At 53.6% G+C, this 18,940-nt stretch overlaps 1 protein-coding gene across 3 annotated transcripts in view; it reads right to left on the bottom strand.

The window, feature by feature from the left end:
* The window catches only part of NACC2 (NACC family member 2), a 49,476-nt gene extending 31,099 nt beyond the window's left edge, over positions 1–18,377 (bottom strand). For 2 of the 3 annotated variants that reach the window (XM_082775296.1, XM_082775300.1), the window contains exon 1: positions 18,306–18,377. The gene's annotated coding sequence lies outside the window, so the exon portion shown is untranslated. Of the gene's footprint in view, positions 1–13,955; positions 14,213–18,305 lie in introns of those variants that run through there. The other variant, XM_082775297.1, reaches the window with a different exon arrangement.
* Between the last annotated feature and the right edge of the window lie 563 nt (positions 18,378–18,940).

The raw sequence follows: 18,940 nt of genomic DNA, 5'->3' as shown, positions 1-18,940 counted from the left end.
GATGGCAGGAGCAGCCGAGGGTTTTGGGATGGGGGTTTGCGCCGCTGAGCTCTGCTTCTGTAGGACCCGAGCTGAACCCGACTGCGTTAGAAATAAATCACAGCACAGGCAGGACAGCTCCCAGGCAGTAATTGGGAAGAATAAAGAAGCCACTGGGCAATAACGCAGACAGCTTGGTTCAATTTCAAACCTCAGCGTTTACAGGGCTTTTTTTTTTACTTGGGAAGATGTCAAAATATAAGAAAAATTAAGGTTCATGATTTGCCCTAGGAAACTGTTATCATCTACAGATAAACTGAGGCAGAGCACGATAACACAACCAGCACCACACGCTGAACTAGAGCTCACAGGCAGCCAGACACAATTATGCTCAAATATCTTTCCCTATTCCAGATTAAAATAGCAGCTACGGTTCTGCGTTATTTATTACAACTCATTCCCACTCTCATTCTCTCTCCCTGCTTTTCCCTCTCCCCCATCCTAAAAAGCCAATAAAATAAAATAAAAAGCTTCCTTTTGGGAACGTGGCGGTAATAACGCCGCTACCATCTGTTGATAAGTCCAAGGACCTGCACGGGGAGGAAGCAGAGTGCGCAGATGAAAGGGAGTCAAATGTTTGCATGGTTTTATTGAGAAATGAAATCCAGCTTTAAACATAGTAAATCGGAGACTATTCTGAATCACCTCTTGAATTTTTTAATGCTACTCCTGGGAGCACTGAAGGTAAATATGTTAATTTGACTTCAATCACGGTTCAGGAAAAAAAAGCGTACTGTATTAGTTTAGGGTACCAAGTCTTAAAACTATTCATGCATTTCTGCATATTTTATACTCAGCAAATAAAGTTCCAAGGTTCTATAAGGAGGCTGAGAAATTATTCGGAGTAAGCAATAATGAGGCGTGCATTATATAAGGCTGATACTAATGGCAATCTATTATTAAAATTTAAGAGTTATAGCAGCTACATCCCGCACAGCCCTGTGCCTTTCCCCCAGCTGGAAGGGGATGCGGCACCCGGGGGGCAGTGGGGTCCCCAAAATTCCTCCCAGCCAGCTGCCTGCCATGCAGCACATACAGCGTGGGTCCCCCAAGGCTTCACGTTCCTTGCACCATGCTTTGGCTGCTGCTTCGGCGTAATGGATCTCCCAGAACGTGTTGGCATTAAAAAATTAACGAGGTTTCAAGTTTGCGCGCCTTAGCGATCCTCGCGGCTCCCGTGGCTCTTGATTTCTGTCGTGATACCCCACTCTGGAGGCAAGGAGGATGGAAATTTGACTGGCATGGTAAAAACTCACGTGCTTTCCTTCGTGTGCTCACATGGGACACACCACGGCCACCACCCAATGCTCATCCCGTGCCTCAGCTCCGCACCTTTCTCTGCCCTGTCCCACACGTAAGCACTGGTGGCCAAACCACCACAAAAAGCGGGGTCGTGACTTATGGGGGCTGAACTGGTGCCCAAAGGAGCCCCAGGAAGAAAAGGGTAACTGCACCCTAGTGCTGCTAACAAAGTGAGCTCCTGATTCCGTTAAAAATAAAGGAAAAGGACACCAACCCAGAATTTGGCTCATTTTCATCTTTCCTACATCTTTCGGTGAGCATCAGAAGGAGTCTCTGGGGCTGTCAATCTGTAGGTGACAAGCACACACAGAAATAGTCGCGGCAGGAGGGCTGAGGAGCGGCAGCAGAGCGGTGCCTCCACGTTTAACTTGTTGCAGGCTCCCCTGGCCACGCTCCCTGACCCCACAGAGGGGCTGGGCATGCAGGGACCCATGGAGGGAAGGCCCCTTCGCCTCAAATGCAAAATTACAGCGTTCTGCTGGGGTACAGCAAAGGTAGTTTTTTAACAGAATGTGTAAGTTTAGACCTGAAAAGCGTTATTCTGCCTGGCCTTGGCCCCTTACCCCTACTCTGAAGTGGGCTGGGTGCAGCCACCGTGGCCAGCAGGAGCTCGGCACCAGGCCCCACAGAGGAGCAGGAGGCTCCAGGCCCTCCTCGCCCGCACAAATGGTGCCCACCAAAAGCCACGGTGAGGAGCTCGGCTCAGCCCGACCTCCACTCCCCCAGCCCCACCGCACCATCCGTGCACAGAAAGGCGGCTTTTCAACCCAAAACAGCCAGGAGAAAGGAGCCGGCACCGGCGGGCACTCGAGGGAGGCAGCAGGGCCCCGCTCGCCACAGGGCCGCTTCACACGCCAGCCCCTTGGTATTTTTTCCCAGAAGGAGAAACAGAAGATGCTTTCCATAAGCAGACGATTTCAGCAGCTAATTTTACCATCACTTATGGTCGACTTTATGACTAAGATTTCATGCTGACTATATTAATCCTGTCAAATCTCAGAGTGAGAGAGAAATGATACTGTATATTTTATGGCTGCAATAACTTCTAAGCCATTAGACATGCATGCTGACATGAAAGTAATCAAATTGATTTTTTCCCCTATTACAATGAAGAACTTTGCATGAGCATATAGCCTCCCCGGCAGAGGAATGAAACCCCAAGAACCTTGTGCTCGCTCAGGAAATTAAGAAATCACCACAAGACATTGTTCAGAAATTTGGGCATTCTGCTTACTTGCATGTTGTTGTCACTAAAGCAGAAAGGCACACGCTAGTCGAGCAAACGACCAACAAAAGACAACGCAAGGAATAATTTGAGGTTTTGGAAACAAGGCAAACATTGCAGCAGTTGCAATTAATTGCCTTCCGAGCATCAAAGGCTCCAGCGTGCCGTTGTTAACCTCGCCGGGTGCGCCGAGCCCCTTGCACAGCTTCCTTGCCACGTTCTCAGGTGTTAAATATAAAAGCGAGAAGAGATCAGAGGAAGTTCAGAGGACTTCTCGGGAAGCCCCGAAGACCTGGAGGCACTAAGGGATGCAGCACGGTGCCGTGATGAAGGGCTCAAACCCCCCCGAAGCTGAGCACTGGGAGAGCTGGGGCCAGATCCAGGTGCTCGAGGTGGCAGCAGCTCCATCCAGGCCTGCAGCATGGCCGGGCTGCGCCAGGGGAATTGGCAGACGGTGCTCAGCTGTCACCCTGTAAAAAGCCACTTTTCTCCTGGGGAAAAAGCAGCTGATCCCCAGGGGTGAGACGAGAGCTTAGATCCACAGGCAGAAGCGCTGCTGGAAGCTCATACCAGCAGCAGGAGCCCACCAAAGGCAGGGACGGGACCGTGCTGTGGGCAGGAGCCCTCTGCTCCCCCGTGCTGCTGTCCCCTTGTACTTACATGGGCAGGAAAAAAGAGATCATTAAAAATAATTGTTAAAAATGTAAGTAAGCCTTTAGTTTTAAATTACACTTGCTCTGTGGTTGTGTTTTTTTTTTAAACCCAACTCATAATTACACCTGGAACCATGAAACCTTTCCTTAACTACAGCAATTACCCGGGATTATGATTTAAGACCTTTAAACTGAGAGACCTGTAAAGTTCTGCAGAAAGTCAGCTCACAGCCATCCACCCCTCTGACGGGCAGACAAGGCACGGGACAATGGGTGCTGGGTGTTTTTTTTTAATTTTATTAGTTTTTAGTTTATATATAGATGTGTGTGTGCATGTGTGCAGCTTCTCTGGGCTAGCAAAAGAATTCTGGATTTAACCTGCACGCATTTAGTTGCGAATCAAAATGCTTCAGTGGTTCTCTCTCTACCAACAGCAATCAGTTCTGTCTTTTTTTTTTTTTTTTTCTAAGCAAAAACTTGGAAGTACAGAAATGTAAAACCACAGCTACAAGGATCACTTCAACCAAGACTTGCAAAATGCCAGCTCTGGTGAATTAATTCAGCCTGTTACCCAAGGCATCTGTAACGTCATCTGAGCTGCTGCCGTCCAAGAGAGCAAAAGGTTTTCATAAAAGTTATTAAACAGAAGAAACTGCTTTTTGGGATAACTTTTTAGCTTAGTTCAGTTCAAATTTAAGAGTTAGCACCTCTCCCCAGCGACAGCTCACAGAAGCAGAGACTCACCCTTGTACCTTTAAAGCCTCGTTGCGCACCCCCTCCAACGCACTTTGTTACCCACTCCTTTATGTCTTACCTCTCAAAAAACAAATAAAAGCAGCCTGCGACTTCCCCATCATCTCCTCTGGGCTCTGCCCAGGCAGCAGGACAGAACCCCTGCTTTGCTGCCCGTGCCACTTCTGCCCGTGTTTACCCACCGCATATTTTTTAAATGACCCCCTCCCGCACGGCGCGCTGGGAGCGGCCGCGCTGCACGCGTGACTCGCGGCGTTACGGCCCAGCACCAAGCTTGTCTCTCTGCCCACATTCCTCGGCAGTGACCGCATCCCCCGGCGCCGTCCTCACACGGACCCGCGCCCTGCCACGTTACCCGTGGCCGTGGGGGACCGGGGCTGGCACCCAGTGCACCAGGGGCAGCCGCGAGGGCTTGCTCCTGCTGCTGCTGCACCTCCTGCAATCAAGAAAGCACTTTTTTTTCTCTTTTTTATTTTAATCATATATAAGCAAAGGCTTTCCCAGCAGAAGGGGACCAGGTGACACCTGCAGTGATCCCGGCCACCCGGCACACACCAGGGCAATTTGGGCAGCCAGGCACCGGGCCCCGCTGCGGAGCGCGGCACTTGTTTTGGGGCGGTGCGGTAACTGTCCTCCCACACACCCCTCCCGGTCTGGCCACTGCTGCCTCGCTCAGAACACAAGCACGCTATTCACCAGAGGGTCCCTTTAGCCAAATTGTGACAAAATTATGCTTTAAAGTTATTAGACAAAACACCCAACCCCATAGTTTTGCAAAGGTAGACGAGGTCTCCCGGGAGAGGCGGTGAACAATATCAATGAGTTTCTCATGACCTTACAGAGATTGCCATGACAACACGGTTTCAATCCTCCAAACATGGATATATTCATTTGCACCAGTGTGATTGAGAATAATTAGAGCGAGATTCTCCGCGCTGGGGAGACCGGGAGCCACAAAGCGGCGGCGACGCCGCGGCCGCACAGCCCTGCACGGAGCTCAGCCCGCGCCGCGCGATGGGGGAAGCGCTCACATTGAAATGTAAAAAAGAAAACCCACAACACTCTTTAGAGCCATGTGACCTAATTCATTATAAAGAATGTCAGTTAGCAAACCTCTTAAATAAAACATTAAGCTAGAGGTAATTTGAAGCCTTGTGGATTTTGTTTTACTCAATTATTTTCTAATGCTTCAAGTTGAAGAATAAATATGCAGAAATAAAAAAAAAAATACCAAGGGTTTCATTTAATTCTTTTGCAAAAGAAATGAAGACATCCATACTAAAACAAAATACCCTCTACCAAGCCAGATTTTTAATTAAAACTTTTAAGTCCTACAAGATTCTTCAAGGTTGCAATATCTGCTTTGGTTTCTTTGGGCTGAAGCTCAGCCGCTCGCTGATGCCAGGCTCTGAGTCAAGGTTCTTCCACTCCAGCATGAGGGAGAGGCAGGGGATGGGCAGCAGCAGGGCAGGTGGGGACAAAGCCTGCAGACGAGCAGCAGAGGGCAGAGGACACCCCTGATGTGAACGATCTAATGCCAGGTTAACGGGGAAGGGGGGGGAAAACAACAGGAGGGAGCTTGATGATCAGTGCTGCCAGTGCTCTTCGAGGAAATACCATCAAACCCAAGGAAATTCTGCCTCGTTCTACTGCACCCTTCATGCAGAGCTTAGGCTTCCTTATAAAAAAAAGTAAGTTAGAGGCCAGAAAAGTCTGCCTTTAGCTTAAAACTCCTGGGCAGGGTTTCCTGAGCCCTTGCCTACATCCCTGGGCACCCAGAGCGGGTGCGATGCACATGAGGACGGGGAGTTGTGGCCACCACCCCCAGCCTCCCTCAGATGGCATTCCCGAGGCTTCCATTTACAGGCTTTTCCAAAAGAAAAGGAAAATCAGCCATTTATATGCAGGAGCGTTGTCTTATTCTCTAACTGCAGCAGTTCAGGGGAGCAAACTTCCCTCTGCCCCATTTACAGCACACATTCCTGGATACAGACGCAGCGCAGAGCATCCCTGCTGCCTCCGCGGCGCAGCACCGGCAGCTGCTTGGTGGCGAACGGCAACAGCGCGGCAATTTAGGAAGAAGGACGGCCCCTGCGTCCGGCCGAAAATACAAGGGGAACACTGGGAAACAGAAATTAATGGTCTGCTGCGACAGATTAGCCTGCTGTCTGGGTGAACCCAGCACCGAACACAACGGCACGGGTGGTGCATCAGCACCCCAGCTCAGCTCCGGCCCTGGGGACAGATCCTGCCCGAGCTGCAGCAGACACGTGCAGCTTTTCCTCCAGCCCCACGTGGATCTGCAGGGATGGGGGATCTTGGTGGGACAGCTGCCCATCACTCCCCAACCTGCACCGTGGGATCAGCACGTGCCTCCAGAAGAGCCTTGGAGCAGAAACGGGGAGAGCTGGAGCTGCGCTTGGATGTGCGCGTGGCAGCGGCACCATTTTCAAGGGGACACCAGGAAGAGGTTTGCAGGAACGCGTTCAGCAGAGCTCCTCCGACAAGCCCGTGCTGCGAGGGGAAACATCCAGGAAACGAAAACCCCGACGATCAGATATGCCTTCCTGCCACCGCGGTTAGAGCGGAACACCTCGCCGCTTTGATTCATCCTTTACACAAACCAAACCAAACAAAATAACAACCCAAACCAAACACTCCTTTTCCCGAAACTCAGCAAGCAGGCTGCAGGGAAATGCCTGGGGCTGACCAGGGGCCAGCTGCTGCCACCCCTTGCCTCTGCCACCCCTCACCACTGCATCAGCTGCACCCCGCAGCCACTTTTGGGGTGCCCCAAGTTCTCCTGTGCAGTGTTACCCAGCTGAGCACCGACACACACAAGTCCTTCCGAGATGGACAGGCCCTGACGGATCTGCTCCTCTGCACACTGCAGCAGAGCAGGAACAAGGATTAGTATTCACCCGCTAATAACGGGGAAACCCTGCAGCTAGAGGTGGAGTCGGTCGGTGCCTGAGCATCCAGCCTAAGTTGCTTGATGAATGCTAACTATGACTTCCACCTTATTTATCTAATTTGGTTTGATTTTTAAAATATTGAGTTATCTAACCAGACAAAAAAAAAAAAAAATAGTCTGAAAATTTCCCGTGCTGGTGAAAACTCACTCTGCTACTTTACGACAGGATAATTCAATATATATCTCTGAATATTACTGACCTTTCTCAATCACATTTGTATTGAGAAATGCCTAAAGAAATTTCAGGACAAAGGCTACAGTTTTTCAAAATGGTCTGAAGTGCCTGGAAAACGGGGTTCTGCAGTGAATGAGCCTTTTCAGCTCCCACTGCCATCCACAGCCTGTAAATATTTTAGCCATATGAGCTGGTTACAATATTTATTAGGGTCTATTTTTGTCAATCAATCCATACAGCAGAACATCCGATACCTACAGAACGACCCAGTGGAGTCTGGTTTCTGTACCGGGAGCAGATCAGAACCGATACAAGGAGTTTCTAACACAAAAAAGAAATGGATGAGGGATGAAGTCAGTGGCCAATTCACCACGACTTCAGCAAGGGCTAGGATTTCCTGCAGGAACGTGCTGATGCCCAGAAACACAAAGCGGGCAGGGCTGGAGCAGCTCGGGGCAGGACAAGCCCTCGCACCAACAGTGACCATTCACGGGGGCTTGAAGCAATGTCCTGAGCACACGAATTCTCCCCCTGTCCCCCTGAACCCACGAGGTACAATATCCCCCCCTCACGCAACCCTGCCCTGGTTTTAAAATTCATATTTTATCAGCTTGAGTTGAGAAAATCCAGCAGAAAGGCACAAATGGATTGTGCTAGTAAGCAGAAAAACTGTTACATCTTCTGAATGTAATTTTGCCAAAAGCTTCTGCACAATTTTTTTTTGTCACGCTTTGCATTATGAAGGAAATTTCTTTTTAGAAGAACAGGAGAGCGATTTGCATAATATTCTTTGCAAGTTAATATCAGCCTCTGATAATGATCTCTGCATAATGCAAAAACGTTTGAGAAGACTGTTACAACACTAAGTAATCATATTTTAAATTATGTTTCCCTTTATAGAAAGGTGTTGCAAAAACACACAGACATGAAATCTGTCTGTTGAAGTCCTCAGCACCACCTGACCATCTTCCCACTATTCTACTGTTACATATTGCAACACCGCCTTTCAAAATCTTACAAAACAAAAATTACGCTGCAACAGTCTGGCTTCACAGAAGGCAGAGCTTTTTCCTGTGCCGATGCTACGGCGCAGTAGATTTCACAAGAGCCTCTGATGTTCCCTGCCAGTTAAGCAAGGAGCCGCAAATTAAGCCGTAACACAATTAGGCACGCCGCATCAGCACCGGGCCGGTGGTGGCACCCCCAGTAGGCCGCAAAGCCCCTCGTGGGTGCTGGAAATGGGGACCCCACAACCCCTGACGCTTTGTCTGGGATGCTCCCGACCCTGAGCTGACTGCTGGCAGCCCCCGAGCCCCCCAGCAGCTCGCTGGGTGCTGCTGAGGTGCTAATTGCTGGTGTTAATCAGGCCGGGAGCTGGCCGTGAAGGTCGGGGAGAGGCCGCCTGCTCCTGCAGGCCCCATGGCAGCTCCTGGATGTGGGCACGGAGCGTTTCCCTCTAGATTTACCTCCCTACATCTAGCGAGGGATGTGGGTGGGAAGGTACCGGCCTGGTGTGTTACACGGGTACCATGCCACTGGGGCCTAACAGCCACAGCCAAGAGGTTCAAACCCCAGCTAACCACAACCCACGTCCCCAGCACGTGGTGGGGCAGAACGCTGAGGGCGTGTTTTGGGGTTTCTCACCTGGCTGCACGCGGCTCCAGCCAGCCTGCGGAAAGGAATCGATGCAGACAGCGTGGGGTGGGCAATGGGTTTGCCCCCTGCAAGCCTCGAGACCAGATGGAAAGCTCACGAACTGCTTGACGGACATGGGAGGAAGGAGCAGTTTGCAGGTGGAAGGCCTTGCACTGGTTTTTCAAGGCGGTTGAAGTAAGTCACGACCTTCACTATTTCAAACCTTAAAACCTTAAAATGGCTTCAGGCTGCAGGCTCTGCTAGGGATGCAGCCCACGAGCTCACCCCAGAGCTCACCCTGATGTCCAGCGAGCGATCCTGCCAGCCTGCAGCAGATCCCTCACCCCCAGGCAGCAGCTCCTGCCTAGCTGAGCACCACACAGAGCCCGGCCAGCCTGCAGCCTGAAGAGACTGCATCTTTATAGGAAGTACGTGCTGGGATTTGGTTAAAAAATAAAATAAGTATTTGTGGTCTGGGTGAGATCTGTGAGCCTTGATAACAGCTGAACAGCTCTGGGCTGCCTGCAGAGAAGGATCTATCCGCGCAGGCAGCAGCCACAAGTCCTCCCTCTGCATTGCTCCGTACACGAGGAAACTTCCTAAATTTGACTGTGAAAATATTCACAAAGATATCGAGTGGCTGGGAACTTGCCGCCACTCTCTTCGGGAGCGCCTGTTCTATCAGGGCTACAGGACCAGAAATGCCAACACCATGCAAGGATATAACAGAGCCTGTGTGCCAAAATTGGCATTGCAGTCTGGAAACAGGAGCATCACCATCACCAGTGGGTCCAAAACCCTGCACAGAGCTGAGCTGAGGTGCCTCAGCTCTGCCCTGACTGCAGGTATCGCAATCCTGCTCGCTGCTTGCGCTGCAAAGCTGGAGCATTAGATGCAGGCTGAGGCCAAAGTAACATGTTCATGGTTGCACAACGGAAAAAGAGAGAAAAGGAGTAAACAGTTGTCTGAAAAAGAGAGTTATTGGATTTCTTCAAGTGACTTAAAATGAAATTCCCACAGATTTTATTGGGCTGCTCAGGTTATCGATCCTGGCGTGCTCCTTTTCAGGTCTGCAGCACAGCAGCTCACCTCGCCGTGCCAGCAGCGCGCGCTGGGGGACATTTGGGGCTGCTTTGTTCTGCTCCCTCTCCTTGGCCCACGACTGCCAGGCGCATCGCTGAAGCGAGCCAGGGATTTCCAACAGCGACGCCTTTGTTCCCTGCTCGGAGGTGGGAGAGAGCAGGGGAAACCCCCGTGCCCCTGGGGAAGGGGAGCACACACCACCACAGCCCCCAGCGCCTCCCGGGGCCGGCCCCATGCCCTGGGGGTGCTGTCTGGGCAGGGACACACCAGTGACACACCAGGACAGCCCGCTGCCACCTCGTTGTCCCAGTGGTGGCTTCCACCCCTGTGCCAAAGGCAGCCTGCCCCATGAGCAGAAATGCCTCGGGCTTGGCCCACGGGTGCCGCACTCCTGTGCACGTCACGAGCTCGTCTGACCCACAGAGCTGCACCGAGGTGGAGCTACGCTCCGTGACCCTCGTGTTCACGTCACGTGAGATGATTCCGAGTCCCTGCCCCGAATTCTCAGGTTATAAATTCAGGCAATGCCTAACCACTTGACACGGAACAACAACGTTACGCATTAAATTATTTACCCACTTCAAAAGGAGATAAAACACTTCAAAATCTGCACGCAAACGGTGAGCTCAGAACTCAAGGCAGCCCTGGATCACCCAACACTGTCCAACGTGGGGTCCCTTGTGGGGACCTGCTCGGTGCCCACGGCTCCACAGGACATGAACTGAACCCCAAGCAACCCCACTTTCCCCCCAGCCCTGCAGAAGTCCCAGCTCTGGACAGTTCAGGGGCTCAAAAGGGTCCTGCTCAGCACCACACCACCACCTGCCCTGCACGGACAGTCCCACTGCCCTGCAACCTCCCAGTTCCCACGTAGCTTCCCTGAACCCCTGCTCGCAGCAGGGAGGCGAGCAGGGCTGGGACACCACTCCTCTGGGCTGCCAGCCAGCTCCCTCATCAGGACGCGCTCATCCTTTGACTTCACAGCTGATCCCCTCACCTTACTGCCTCATTCAGCGGCACACCCAGCCCATTGCCAAGCCCATTACCAAGCCCATGCCCCGTCCCGCTGCTGAGAAAGCCTTCAGCAAGGGATCCGCGCTCACAACCTTCCCCAACACCCTGCAGGAGGTGCAGGAGATGGGCAGCTCTTAGCACACAAGGAAAACGTCCAGAAACCTTCAAGAGAAAGCACCCAGGCAGCGAGCACGGCTCGGGCCGAGCAGCACAGAGTGTTCTAGATGGGCTGGAGGCTTGGCAGGGCTCGAACGGCCAGGCGCAGCCCGTGGACCTGGAGAAGCCATGGCACGGTTCCTAGGAGCTGTCTGATGAGTCAAGAAGTCCCGTTGTTCGGCTCGCTGCACGGCCCGAGGATTAGCCAACCCTTCTCTTCAGCCTACCCCGCAGCTGGGGGGGGGTGGGAGCGCTGGCCCCCTTCCAAATATTGTGCAAACTGCCGAAAACCTATTAAAAATAATTAATAATCATAATCACCCAACCTCTAGAAACACCGTTTTGGAGGAAGGGAGAAAACATGAAGCCATAACAACAAATTATTTCCTCTTTTCCCATATCCCTCCCAAACTCACCAGCACCCGACGCGACGCCCTCGCCACGCAGAGCCCTGCTGGCAGCAGGACCCCACAGCTCGTGGGCTTTTTATTCCCGCAGACACCCCCAGAGAGCCAAGGCGAACTTCCCAGCTTCTCCTTTCTAAAAGGCTTCCCCCTCTCCCTCCTTTTCTTCCCCCACTCTTTTAAAATCCAATTATAGCGCAGCTCTCTCAGCAGGGGTCAGTGTAGAATAAGAATCGCCAGAGTTAATGGACACAGGACCAAAAAAAAAAAAGATGAATGCCTAAATGGTTTCAAAAGTTGTATGATGCAGATTTCATTAACATTTTAATTGTAACGTATCTTTTTAATCTGCTTTCACACTAATGGTTTTATAGGCTTCAAAAAAGAAAAAACTGCTGACAACAAAAATATCAACATACAAAAATTAACAGAGAGAACTTGGGGCTGTAATGGGAAACGAACGAAATGCAGAAAGCCGTGTTAATGATGCATTAAGAGCAGAGACTGTGCTTAAACAAGAGTCAAAATTTAATGCTCCAATTGCACGCCTGGGCACCCCTTCCCCTGGCTCCTTGCGGGCCCCAGGTAGCACGACCCAAGGCAGGCACACATTTATGAAAAAAAGGGTGTTTTAAACTTGTTGATTCACCTGATTTATTCCTGGTGATATACCAGAGCCACAGACCAGGATAAGGCTTTTTTCTGCTGTTGTTCTTATTGCCCTGCGTACGGATGGCTTTGTCCTTGCTCTGCAGGCTCGGGTACCGTGGCCACGGCAGTGCTCACGTGAAAAATGCAGTCATAACCCCTGGGCAAACTTAACTGGGAGACAGCTAAACCTGAGCAGCGGTGTTCTGGTAAGCACAGGCACGCGTCCACGACATCTGTGTGTATGAAGAGGCACGCACAAAAGGAGGAGGGAGCAGCAAAGCAGGCAGACGAAGTTTCAACACAAGTTTTCTTTGTGCAGAGCAGCGACCAAGTGGCACGGCCCCTGGCCGGGAGGCTGGCCTGCAGCTCAGACACGCTGCAAAAAATGAAGTAAAAGGCTGCAAAGTCAGGCAACGGAGTCTGTCAAAACTCGTCAGGAGGGCTGAGATCAGCCAGAGTGATTCAAACCCTCCGTACGGCTGTAAGCAATTCACAAAAACCTGAGTCTGTGGCAGGAGCACGATCCCAAAGGTAACCCACAGCACGTCACCCTGCCCAGCTTTACTCCTGCGAGGGCTGCCCGAGCTGGCGCAGCCTTTCAAAAGCTTTCCAGGGAAAAAACACCCATGGGGAGGGCGAGCCCCTGCTCGTGGGCACCCCGATCCCACAGGCTGTGAGGGCTCAGCTCAGCACCTCCATGAAACGCCTGCACCCACGGGACCATGTGGGTGCCAGGGCAGCAGGTGGGTGCCTCCTGCCCCGTGCTGCCTGGCCCCAGCTGCCCTCCCAAACCGAGCACTTCCAGCCTCGGAGTGTGCAAAACCTCTCTCCCTGTCTCTGTCAGGCCACTGCCTTCCACGTGGGATGCCCCGAAATGCCAGCCGTGTTTACACACCTGCATCTCGTGCCTCTGCGCAGCACAATCCCTGCACAGCTTCGCGTGCTGGGAAGCACTGAGGGCTGAGCATTATCGCTCCTCGGTTTTGCCACTGCTGTATCTTCACTAAACTGCGTCTTTTACGACATCTCCGCAGGAAATTATGGTATTCTCCAGCCCCGCTCTTGTTTTGCTAATGCCTCATATAATCGGAGCGTAAATGTTTGTCCTATGACAGCGAGAACTGGCATGTGAAATATGTACCCCCACACAATATATATAACTGAGGCTGCCATATGCTTCCCCAGTGGATAGCATGATACGAACGCGCTCGTGGAGCCCAGCCAGCGCTGGCACCAGAACACAGGACCCTTTCCACACAACTGCGCTGCCATCGGGCCCACGAGCCTGACGAAGCACAAGCTCGGTCATATTTAACTCGCAACGCTTCGCACACGCTGCTCCTCGACCCGCTGCCGAAATTCCAGCTCCAGATACCCCGGGATGAAACACATCCGTCTCCTTCCCCCGGGACCAACAGACCCTGAAGAGCCCCGATGGTTACGAATTGGACACCACGAGGAAAGAGGATTTTTCTCCTTTTTCCCCCTCGTGATTAATGGGTCCCGATGCCGGCCGTATCTTGGTGGGGTCACGCTGCATCTCGCCCCGGTGCCTGTATATGGCCACCCCGACGGGTGTCGAGAATCACTGCATCGGGATGGGGTAGGACCCGCCAAGTTACTTGTGTTCGAGTGGACAGATCGGAATCGCCCAGAAGTTTGAAAATCCACCTTTTTTTCCAAAAACTGTACCCATTTTCGCAGCCCCCCCCACGCCGGTTTGTTACTGGAGGGCAGCTGGTGGCTGCTGAAGCAGCAGCGGCGGCGATTTCTCCGCCCCATCCACCCACCTAAGGGAAAAAATGCGCTGAAATATTTGCCTCGATAGGAAACGAAACATAAAAATGTACTTGACATGCAAATTATATAAAGAAAAAACTGATGTGAGGACCTGCAAAAGGCTGAAGCAGAAGCAGGCTGTCTGCGAGCAGCGCTGGGAGCACATGGAGCACCGAGCCCGTGCCAAGAGCCATTTATCTTCATTTTAAGGGGCGGCGAGCTTCGGAGGGTCTCTGTCACCGCACCGAACAAGTGGCCACGCTCGGCACACGCGGCCCAAGTCCTGCGAGCAGCTACAAGCACCCGTCCTGCCGCTGTCCCCATGGGTTTCAGCCCTCCGAGACCCCTCCAGCAGGGGACAGGAGCCCGGCGAGCTCCCTCCATCCACCCGCGGCTCCGCGCAGCACAGGCTGTCCCCGCAGGATGATTTTTATTACCTCCGTCCCCATTTAGGAGCCATCACATGACAAAAAGGAGCGCAACGCCGCCCAGCTGAGCTCTCCCCGGGACTGCTTCTCCCTGCCCGGGATCGTGTCACGTTAACAAGTTTTCCCGTACCGGCAGCATTTGTGGGTACAAACGCTGTAGGATTTCATGTATATATATATATTTTTTTTTTAATTTTCTGTTCTGCCTCCAAACATTTGCTTAAAAACAAGTTGAACTTAAAAAAAAAAAAAAAATATCGCTAATGAATCACAGTTCCTAGCAAATGAGCAATTGCAGTTGACACAATGAATTATGCCTGAAGCAAGCTGGGAAGCATATTTTGCAAATGATCTCATCCACAGGCAAACCTGGCATGACACTTGATTTGCTAAAAAAGACACAAAGGCTGTCAAAATTCCTGTCACTTCGCAAATAAAGTCAGGTAGAGAAAACCAACAGCCTCACCCTCTTTAGCATGCTTAACCTATTTCTCAGGTTCTGCACTGGCTCGATTCAGAGGAGCCCTGCGCCACACACGCCCTGTAGGTGTTTCCATCCAAACTTGTTTGAGCCCGGTGAGAGCAGGAGGCCACTTGGCCCTGCCTCGACCTCCCGAGGCGCTGCAGACCCCGAGGGATGCTTGGGTGGCAAAAAGCCCCCGGCTCAAACCCTAAGTTTGAGGGGCTAAGTGCAGCACGGCGCGGAGCTCTCCGGCCATCAGGTACGCTGGGGAACTTCCACTTCAGTTTATTTTCCTGATAAAATCTTATTTTATTTTATTTTTACATTTCAGCAGAATGCTTGCATTTTTTTTCTTTCGTTTCATCCGACTAGACTCAAAGAAATGTAAAATAAAATTTAAAAAAAATTAAGGAAAAGGCAATTAAAGTGCTGCCCTTCCTTTCAGTTCTGCCCCATGCTCTTCAGCATCACCGGGGCTCCCCGGGACCCACTCCTTTCAGCCCAGCCCAGCTGTTTTCCCCTCTGTAGGTCCCACTAAAAACCCGCCTGGCTCCTAAAACCTGGGAAAAATCCAAACCTAAGGCTGAAGCCTCATTCTAACCCCATTTTGTCAGGCCTGGGTATTTTTAACCACAGGCATTGTACAGAGCAAACCAGCAGCACAGTCACATCACCGTTTTGCAGGGTTGTTTTGCTATGTTTATCCACAACCCAATGGGTCTGCACAATCCTTTACAGCACGCCCGCCTATCGCATCCGAGAGCCATGTACCAATTTAAGTGCTATTATGTCAATAAAGCCAGCTTTCAAATAAAGTACATATCTGCAGAGGTACACAGCCCAGCTCCAGCCCTCCAGAAGGCCTGGCAGGGAAATCTGACTTTATAATAAGACGGTCTAAAATAAATATTTCCATTCCAGCGCGAGATGGTTTGCATCCCGACTCGGATAAGCGCACACAAGTCCAGAGGTTTCTCTGAAGCAGACCCAAACCCCTCCCGGACTGCAAAGAGCAGGCTCTCAAAGGGGTTTTTGGCCCTTCCCCGTGCACCCATCGGCGGAGCCGATGACCGTGAGCCATGTGGCTCAGCACCACAGCTCCAGGTCTTGGCCAGGACCCAGTCCTGACCTGACCCCCCGAGCTTTACAGAAGGGCTTGGGCAGGGCGAGAGGATTTCTATTCTCTGGAGTTGTTTAAGCAGCCGCTGTTGGAGTTCCCCCGACAAAGGATCTTATTTAACCGTGCCCATCTCCTAGTGATGGGCACGGAGGTTGAGAAAAGAAGGAGGAGCCCTGAGCAAGACAAACCTGAAAAAAAGCAGCGAGGGCAACTCGGGGATGGGGAGATCACCCCACGGCCACCCCCAGGCGGTGCACGGGGCCCTTTGCCCATGCAGGAGCCTGGAAACGAAGCTCCCCAGTCCCAGAGCACCAGAACCCACCCGGTGCCAGTGCCAAAACCCAGTGGCACCAGGCAGGTGCTCCCAGGCAGGCTCGATTCTGGCAGCTGTGAAAGTTTGGTGTAAAAGAGAGCATGAACAGCTGGGTTTGGTATCACAGGTGTCCTTGGGGAAGCCCTGCAAGTGCCCAGCCTCTCCCAAAGACGACTGAGATGCTTTTGCCACAGCGGGCCCTGTACAGCTACATGGAGACCTCCTGTTTATGCACTTACTGCAATCTGATTTCTCTCCAACTATTTGAATTATTTAGCAAGCGTTGGAAGTTTTCGCCCAGAAATTCTAAGTTTGAGAAATCCCTCCCTACCCTCTAATGCTCAAACATCTCAACTTTGCTCCCAGAAGCCTTCATTATAAGACCTCTACAGGAGAATAAAAGAACCTACGGCAGTCACAGCTGTCTTCGGTGCAGCGCGGAAGGACATTCGTTCTCAGAGGGAGGAGGTCAGGATCCCTAATTATTTTAGGTTTGCTGCTTACTTCAGATCAGACTGTTATTACCTCGATTATCCACACCTTGAGGTCATGCACCGACTGTCCCAGGCAAGGCAAGCAACATCAATTCAACTAATAAGCAAACGTTTGGCTTTATCCTTTCTAGTTGAAGGCTTGTATGGAACGGGGAGCTTCCAGAGCCGCGTGTCCGGGGCGATTCCTGCGGGAAGCCCCCTACAACACGACCCCATCCTCCGGGGCAGGGAGGAGGCAGCGATGCCTCCGCTTTGTTTACCGCCCGCGCCTTCTACTACTCTTTAATATTTCAGCTGGAGGAGGCGAAGCAGCGTGCCAGAGCCTCAATTACGCGGGACACGAGGCGAAGGCTTGGCAGGCGCCGAGCACATCGGGGGGCTGCCCGCAGCCTCCCCAACGCCCCCCGGCAGGAGCAGGAAGGCAGCGCTGAGCCTCAGCCCCCAGCCCGCTGCCCAACCGAGCCTCCGCACCCCGACAGCCGGGGCAGGTGCCTCGCATCCAGCTTTTGGGGCACGGAGCCCCCCCTGGAGCCTCCCGCAAGCTGCAGCCCTATGGGGGCGCAGGGCAAGCCCCATCCCTGCCGTCCCCCCCCCCACTCTCCCGGTGCTTTCCACGTTGGCCCGGCTGGGCTCGCTTGTTCCCCGCCGTCCTTTTGCTTTTGTTTTCCTGCTCCTCCGCAGCGCCCCCCCCATTATTTCCCCCCTTTCTCCCCCCCTGTGCCCGCAGCCCCCCGGCTGCCAACCACCAACGCGCCCCCCCCCCCCGGCACCTCCCTGCAGCCCACGGAGCGGGACACGCGTGGGGACCCCCCCTACACCCCAATAACCCCATAACCCCTATAATCCCCTATACCCCCCCTCCACCCTCCGGCACACCGCATCCCCAGTGAGGGGGGGGGTCCCCAAGGGGTGCACCCCCCCCGCAGGACGGGGACACAGAACGGGACACGCGTGGGGACCCCCAACACACCCCTATAACCCCATAACCCTTATAAGCCCCCGCCTAAGTCCCCACACCCCTCCGGTATACCGCATCCCCGGGTGGGGTGGGGGTGTCCTTAGGGGTGCACCCCCGCCTCAGGACAAGGACACGGAGCAGGACACGCGTGGGGACCCCCCCACACACCCCTATAACTCCCTACCCCTTATAACCCCCATAACCCCCCCTAACCTCCGGTACACCGCATCCCCCGTGGGAGGGGGGGTCCCTAGGGGGTGCACCCCCCTCGAGGACAAGGACACGAAGCAGGACACGCGTGGGCACCCCACACCCCCCTACAACCCCATACCCCTTATAACACCCCATAACCCTCCCCACACCCTGTACACCATATCCCAGCGGGGGAGGGGGGGGGGTCCCTAGGGGGTGCACCCCCGCTGAGGACAAGGACACGAAGCAGGACACGCGTGGGCACCCCATAAACCCCCCCAAAACCCCCCTTAACCCCCCTCATCCCCACGAGGACAGGGGTGCGTGGGGAGGAAGAGGAGGAGGAGGAGGGGGGGGGGGGTCCCAAAAACCTGCGCCCCACAACAGGACGGCGCCGCGCCGCGCCCCCCAACCCCGCTAGGAGGAGGGAGAGGAAGAAGAGGAAGAGGAGGAGGAGGAGGAAGGCTGTCCTGGGGTGGGGGGGGGGGGCTCACCTGAGGGGTGCCGGCCCCATGGACGGGCGGCGCGGCGCTGCCCGGGGCCTAGCGGCGGCAGGAAGTGATTCCAGCCGCTCCTCGCCCCGGCCGGCCCCGGCCTCGCCCAGCGCCGCCGGGCGCCGCGCACAGGCGGCCCCCGCCGGGGGAGGGGACGGGGGAGGACCCGGGGGGGGTGAAGGAGGGGTTAAGGGGGGGTTAATGAAAGGGTACCCGGCCCCCCGTCGCGGTTTGTGGGGTGCCGGAGGGGCGCGGGACCGGGAATGGGGTTGGGGGGTTTGGGGGGTTTGGGGGGGTTTGGGGGGGGGGGGGGGCGCGCACGCCGTGGATCCGGGGGGGGTCCTGGGTGGGTGTCCCGAGGGAAGGTCCCGGTTTTGGGGAAGGGAAAGGGGAAAGTGTGGAGGGAAGGGGGGTTTTGGGGACTGTGCGGTGAGGTGGTGTGGCTGGGTGGAGGGGTTGGGTGGGAGGCTGGTGGTGTGGGATAAATGGGGTTGGAAGTGGGAAAGGTGCTGTATGGCACGGCACGGCACAGTACAGCACTGCACAGCATGGCACGGCATTGCACGGCATGGCACGGCACAGCACAGTACAGCACCGAACTGCATTGCACAGCACTGCACAGTACAGCACGGCAC

Source organism: Aythya marila, assembly GCF_965140915.1.
Source record: "Aythya marila genome assembly, chromosome: 19".
Classification (NCBI taxonomy): Eukaryota; Metazoa; Chordata; class Aves; order Anseriformes; family Anatidae; genus Aythya; species Aythya marila.
This window is presented reverse-complemented; position numbering and strand designations above follow the sequence as displayed.